The sequence below is a fragment of the Mesoplodon densirostris genome, chromosome 8 (assembly GCF_025265405.1).
Source record: "Mesoplodon densirostris isolate mMesDen1 chromosome 8, mMesDen1 primary haplotype, whole genome shotgun sequence".
Lineage (NCBI taxonomy): Eukaryota > Metazoa > Chordata > Mammalia > Artiodactyla > Ziphiidae > Mesoplodon > Mesoplodon densirostris.
The window spans coordinates 90,962,206-90,969,781 of NC_082668.1; positions in this window are offsets into that span (position 1 = coordinate 90,962,206).

Below are 7,576 nucleotides of genomic sequence, written 5' to 3' on the forward strand. Positions count from 1 at the left end.
AAAAAAAAGAAATTATTCCAATCCTTCTCAAACTATTCCAAAAGACTGAAGAGGGAACACTCTCAAAATTCATTCTATGAAGGCACCATCACTCTGATACCAAAACCAGCCAAAGACACTACAAAAAAAGAAAATTACCGGCCAATATCTTTGATGATCATTGATGCAAAAGTCTTCAACAAAATATTAGCAAACCAAATCCAATACATAAAAAGGATCATACACCATGATCAAATTAGACTCATTACAGGGTCTCAAGGATGGTTCAACATATGCATATCAATGTGATATACCACATTAACTAAAGAAAAGTCAAAAACCACATGATCAGAGGAGCTTCAAGATGGCAGAAGAGTAAGACGCGGAGATCACCTTCCTCCCCACAAATACATCAGAAATTCATCTACACGTGGAACAACTCCTACAGAACACCTACTGAATGCTGGCAGAAGACCTCAGACCTGCCAAAAGGCAAGAAACTCCCCACGTACCTGGGTAGGGCAAAAGAAAAAGGAACAAACAGAGACAAAAGAATAGGGATGGGACCTGCACCAGTGGGAGGGAGCTGTGAAGGAGGAAAGGTTTCCACACACTAGAAGCCCCTTCCTGGGCGGGGACTGCTGGTAGCAGAGGGGGGAGCTTTGGAGCCACGGAGGAGAGCGCAGCAACAGGGGTGCAGAGGGCAAAGCAGAGAGATTCCTGCACAGAGGATCGGTGCCAATCAGCACTCACCAGCCCGAGAGGTTGTCTGCTCACCCACCGGGGTGGGTGGGGGCTGGGAGCTGAGGCTTGGGCTTCGGAGCTTAGATCCCAGGGAGAGGACTGGGGTTGGCAGTGTGAACACAGCCTGAAGGGACTAGTGCGCCACAGCTACCTGGGAAGGAGTCCGGGAAAAAGTCTGGAGCTGTCGAAGAGATAAGAGACTTTTTCTTGCCTCTTTGTTTCCTGGTGCGAGAGAAGAGGGGATTAAGAGCGCTACTTAAAGGAGCTCCAGTATAACTGATTCACTTTGTTATAAAGCAGAAACTAACACAACATTGTAAAGCAATTATATTCCAATAAAGATGTTAAAAAAAAAAAAAAAGGTGCTCCACAGACGGGTGCGAGCCGCGGCTATCAGCGCAGACACCAGAGACGGGCAAGGGATGCTAGGGCTGCTGCTGCCGTCACCAAGAAGCCTGTGTGCAAGCACAGGTCACTATCCACACCTCCCCTCCCGGGAGCCTGTGCAGCCCGCCACTGCCAGGGTCCTGTGATCCAGGGACAACTTCTCCGGGAGAACACACGGCGCACCTCAGGCTGGTGCAACGTCTCGCTGGCCTCTGCCGCCGCAGGCTCGTCCAGCATCCCAACCCCTCCCTCCCCACGGCCTGAGTGAGCCAGAGCCCCCGAATCACCTACTCCTTTAACCCCATCCTGTCTGAGTGAAGAACAGATGCTCTCAGGCAACCTACATGCAGAGGCGGGTCCAAATCCAAAGCTGAACCCCGGGAGCTGTGTGAACAAAGAAGAGAAAGGGAAATCTCTCCCAGCAGCCTCAGGAGCAGCGGATTAAATCTCCACAATCAACTTGATGTACCCTGCATCTGTGGAATACCTGAATAGACAATGAATCATCCCAAATTGAGAAGGTGGACTTTGGGAGCAATGATATATATATTTTTCCCTTTTTCTCTTTTTGTGAGTGTGTATGTGTATGCTCTGTGTGTGATTTTGTCTGTATAGCTTTGCTTTTACCATTTGTCATAGGGTTCTGTCTGTCCATTTTTTGTTTCTTTTTTTTAATTACTTAAAAAATTTATTTTTCTTAATTATTTTTTATTTTAATAACTTTATTTTATTTTACTTTATTTTATTTTATCTTCTACTTTCTTTCTTTCTTTTTTTTTCTCCCTTTTATTCTGAGCCATGCGGGGGACAGGCTCTTGGTGTTTCAGCCAGGAGTCAGGGCTGTGCCACTGAGGTGAGAGAGCCAAGTTCAAGGACACTGGTCCACAAGAGACCTCCCAGCTCCACATAATATCAAACAGTGAAAATCGCCCAGAGATCTCCATCTCAAGGTCAAGACCCAGCTCCACTCAACGACCAGCAAGCTACAATGCTGGCCACCCTATGCCAAACAACTAGAAAGACAGGAACACAACCCCACCCATTAACAGAGAGGCTGCCTAAAATCATAATAAGGTCACAGACACCCCAAAACACACCACTGGACATGGTCCTGCCCACCAGAAAGACAAGATCCAGCCTCATCCACCAGAACACAGGCACCAGTCCCCTCCACCAGGAAGCCTACACAACCCACTGAACCAACCTTAGCCACGGGGGGCAGAAAACGGAAACAATGGGAACTACGAACAAGCAACCTGTGAAAAGGAGACCCCAAACACAGTAAGTTAAGCAAAATGAGAAGACAGAGAAACACACAGCAGATGAAGGAGCAAGGCAAAAACCCACCAGACCTAACAAATGAAGAGGAAATAGGCAGTCGACCTGAAAAAGAATTCAGAATAATGATAGTAAAGATGGTCAAAAATCTTGGAAATAGAATGGAGAAAATACAAGAAACGTTAAACAAGGACCTAGAAAAACTAAAAAGCAAACAAACAGAGATGAACAACACAATAAATTTAAAAATTTAAAAATTCTCTAGAAGGGATCAATGGCATAATAACTGAGGCAGAAGAATGGATAAGTGACCTGGAAGATAAAATAGTGGAAATAACTACTGCAGAGCAGAATAAAGAAAAAAGAATGAAAAGAATTAAGGACAATCTCAGAGACCTCTGGGATGACATTAAATGCACCAACATTCGAATTATAGGGGTCCCAGAGGAAGAAGAGAAAAAGAAAGGGACTGAGAAAATATTTGAAGAGATTACAGTTGAAAACTTCCCTAATATGGGAAAGGAAACAGTTAATCAAGTCCAGGAAGCACAGAGAGTCCCATACAGGATAAATCCAAGGAGAAACACACAAAGACACATATTAATCAAACTATCAAAAATTAAATACAAAGAACAAATATTAAGGAAAAGGAAAAACAACAAGTAACACATAAGGGAATCCCCATAAGGTTAACAGCTGATCTTTCAGCAGAAACTCTGCAAGCCAGAAGGGAGTGGCAGGACATATTGAAGGTGATGAAAGAGAAAAACCTACAACCAGGATTACTCTACCCAGCAAGGATCTCATTCAGATTTGATGGAGAAATTAAAAGCTTTACAGGCAAGCAAAAGCTAAGAGAATTCAGCACCACGAAACCAGCTTTACAACAAATGCTAAAGGAACTTCTCTAGGCAGGAAACACAAGAGAAGGAAAACACCTACAATAACAAACCCAAAACAATTAAGAAAATGGTAATGGGAACATACGTATCGATAATTACCTTAAATGTAAATGGATTAAATGCTTCAACCAAAAGACATAGACTGGCTGAATGGATGCAAAAAGAAGACCCGTATATATGCTGTCTACAAGAGATCCACTTCAGACCTAGGGACACATACAGACTGAAAGTGAGGGCATAGAAAATGATATTCCATGCAAATGGAAATAAAAAGAGAGCTGGAATAGCAATTCTCATATCAGACAAAATAGACTTTAAAACTAACACTATTACAAAAGACAAAGAGGGACACTACATAATAATCAAGGGACCAATACAAGAAGATATAAGAGCTGTAAATATTTATGCACCCAACATAGGAGCACCTCAATACATAAGGCAAATACTAACAGCCATAATAGGGGAAATTGACAGTAACATCATCATAGCAGGGGACTTTAACACCCCACTTTCACCCATGTACAGATCATCCAAAATGAAAATAAATAAGGAAACACAAGCTTTAAATGATACATTAAACAAGATGCAGTTAATTGATATTTATAGGACATTCCATCCAAAAACACAGAATACACTTTCTTCTCAAGTGCTCATGGAACATTCTCCAGGATAGATCATATCTTGGGTCACAAATCAAGCCTTGGTAAATTTAAGAAAATTGAAATCATATCAAGTATCTTTTCTGACCACAACGCTATGAGACTAGATATCAATTACAGGAAAAAATCTGTAAGAAATACAAACACATGCAGGCTAAACAACACACTACTTAATAACCAAGAGATCACTGAAGAAATCAAAGAGGAAATCAAAAAATACCTAGAAACAATGACAATGAAAACACAACGACCCAAAACCTACGGGATGCAGCAAAAGCAGTTCTAAGAGGGAAGTTTATAGCTATACAAGCCTACCTCAAGAAAGAAACATCTCAAATAAACAACCTAACCTCACACCTAAAGCAATTAGAGAAAGAAGAACAAAAAATTCCCACAGTTAGCAGAAGGAAACAAATTATAAAGATCAGATCAGGAATAAATGAAAAAGAAATGAAGGAAATGATAGCAAAGATCAATAAAACTAAAAGCTGGTTCTTGGAGAAGATAAACAAAATTGGTAAATCATTAGCCAGACTCATCAAGAAAAAAAGGGAGAAGGCTCAAATCAGTAGAATTAGAAATTAAAAAGGAGAAGTAACAACTGACACTGCAGGAATACAAAGGATCATGAGAGATTACAACAAGCAACCAAATGCCAATGAAACGGACAACCTGGAAGAAATGGACAAATTCTTAGAAATGCACAATGTTCCGAGACTGAACCAGGAAGAAATAGAAAATATGAACTGACCAATCTCAAGCACTGAAATTGAAACTGTGGTTAAAAATCTTCCAACAGGGGCCTCCCTGGTGGCGCAGTGGTTAAGAGTCCGCCTGCCGATGCAGGGGATACGGGTTCGTGCCCCGATCTGGGAGGATCCCATATGCCGCGGAGCGGCTGGGCCCGTGAGCCATGGCCGCTGGGCCTGCGCGTCCGGAGCCTGTGCTCCGCAACGGGAGAGGCCACAACAGTGAGAGGCCCGCATACCGCAAAAAGAAAAAAAAAAAAAAAAAAAAAACAAACAAAAAAAATCTTCCAACAAACAAAAGCCCAGGACCAGATGGCTTCACAGGAGAATTCTATCAAACATTTAGAGAAGAACTAACACCTATCCTTCTCAAACTCTTCCAGCATATAGCAGAGGGAGGAACACTCCCAAACTCATTCTATGAGGTCACCATCACCCTGATATCAAAAGCAGACAAAGATACTACAATAAAGAAAACTACAGGCCAATATCACTGATGAACAGATGCAAAAATCCTCAACAAAACACTAGCAAACAGAATCCAACAGCACATTAAAAGGATCATACACTATGATCAAGTGGGGTTTATCCCAGGAATGCAAGGATTCTTCAATATATGCAAATCAATCAATTAATATGGTGATACACCATATTAACAAACTGAAGGAGAAAAACCATATGATCATCTCAATAGATGCAGAGAAAGCTTTTGACAAAATTCAACACTCATTTGTGATAAAAACCCTCCAGAAGGTAGGCATAGAGGGAAGTTTCCTCAACATAATAAAGACCATATATGAAAAACCCACAACCAGCATCATCCTCAATGGTAAAAAAACTGAAAGCATTTCCACTAAGATCAGGAAGAAGACAAGGTTGCCCACTCTCACCACTCTTATTCAACATAGTTTTAGCCACAGCAATCAGAGGAGAAAAAAGAAATAAAAGGAATCCAAATTGGAAAAGAAAAAGTAAAGCTGTCACTGTTTGCAGATGACACGATACTATACGTAGAGAATCCTAAAGATGCTACCAGAAAACTACTAGAACTAATCAATGAACTTGGTAAAGTAGCAGGATACAAAATTAATGCACAGAAATCTCTTGCATTCCTATACACTAATGATGAAAAATATGAAAGTGAAATTAAGAAAACACTCCCATTTAGCACTGCAACAAAAAGAATAAAATATCTAGGAATAAACCTACCTAAGGAGACAAAAGACCTGTATGCAGAAAATTATAAGACACTGATGAAAGAAATTAAAGATGATACAAACAGATGGAGAGATATAACATGTTCTTGGATTGGAAGAATCCACATTGTGAAAATGACTCTACTACCCAAAGCAATCTACAGATTCAGTGCAATCCCTATCAAACTACCACTGGCATTTTTCACAGAACTAGAACAAAAAATTTCACAATTTGTATGGAAACACAAAAGACCTCGAATAGCCAAAGCAATCTTGAGAAAGAAAAACGGAGCTGGAGGAATCAGGCTCCCAGACTTCAGACTATACTACAAAGCTACTGTAATCAAGATAGTATGGTACTGGCACAAAAACAGAAATACAGATCAATGGAACAGGATAGAAAGCCCAGAGATAAACCCAGGCACATATGGTCACCTTATCTTTGATAAAGGAGGAAAGAATATACAGTGGAGAAAAGACAGCCACTTCAATAAGTGGTGCTGGGAAAACTGGACAGCAACATGTAAAAGAATGAAATTAGAACACTCCCTAACACCATACACAAAAATAAACTCAAAATGGATTAAAGACCTAAATGTAAGGCCAGACACTATAAAACTCTTAGAGGAAAACATAGGCAGAGCAGTCTGTGACATAAATCACAGCAGGATCCTTTTTGACCCAGCTCCTAGAGAAATGGAAATAAAACAAAAATAAACAAATGGGAACTAATGAAACTTAAAAGCTTTTGCACAGAACAGAAAACCATGAACAAGACGAAAAGACAACTCTCAGAATGGGAGATAATATTTGCAAATGAAGCAACTGACAAAGGATTGATCTCCAAAATTTAGAAACAGTTCATGCAGCTCAATATCAAAAAAACAAAAAACCCAATCCAAAAATGGGCAGAAGACCTAAATAGACATTTCTCCAAAGAAGATACACAGATTGCCAACAAACATATGAAAGGATACTCGACATCATTAATCATTAGAGAAACTCAAAACAAAACTACAATGAGGTATCATCTCACACCAGTCAGAATGGCCATCAAAAAATCTACAAACAATAAATGCTGGAGAGGGTGTGGAGAAAAGGGATCCCTCTTGCACTGTTGGTGGGAATGTAAATTGATACAGCCACTATGGAGAACAGTAGGGAGGTTCTTATAAAAACTAAAAATAGAACTACCATATGACACAGCAATCCCACTACTTGGCATATACCCTGAGAAAACCATAATTCAAAAACAGTCATGTACCACAATGTTCATTACAGCTCTATTTACAATAGCCAGGACATGGAAGCAACCTAAGTGTCCACTGACAGATGAATGAATAAAGAAGATGTGGCACATATATACAATGGAATATTACTCAGCCATAAAAAGAAATGAAATTGAGTTATTTGTAGTGAGGTGGATGGACCTAGAGTCTTTCATACAGATTGAAGTATGTCAGAAAGAGAAAAAAATTGCTGTGTGTTAACAAGTATATATGGAATCTTAAAAAAAAAAAAAAAGCCGTGAAGAACCTAGGTGCAAGATGGAAATAAAGATGCAAACCTACTAGAGAATGGACTTCAGGACATGGGGAGGGGGAAGGGTAAGCTGGGACAAAGTGAGAGAGTGGTAGTGTATATATGGACATATATACACTACCAAATGTAAAATAGGTAGC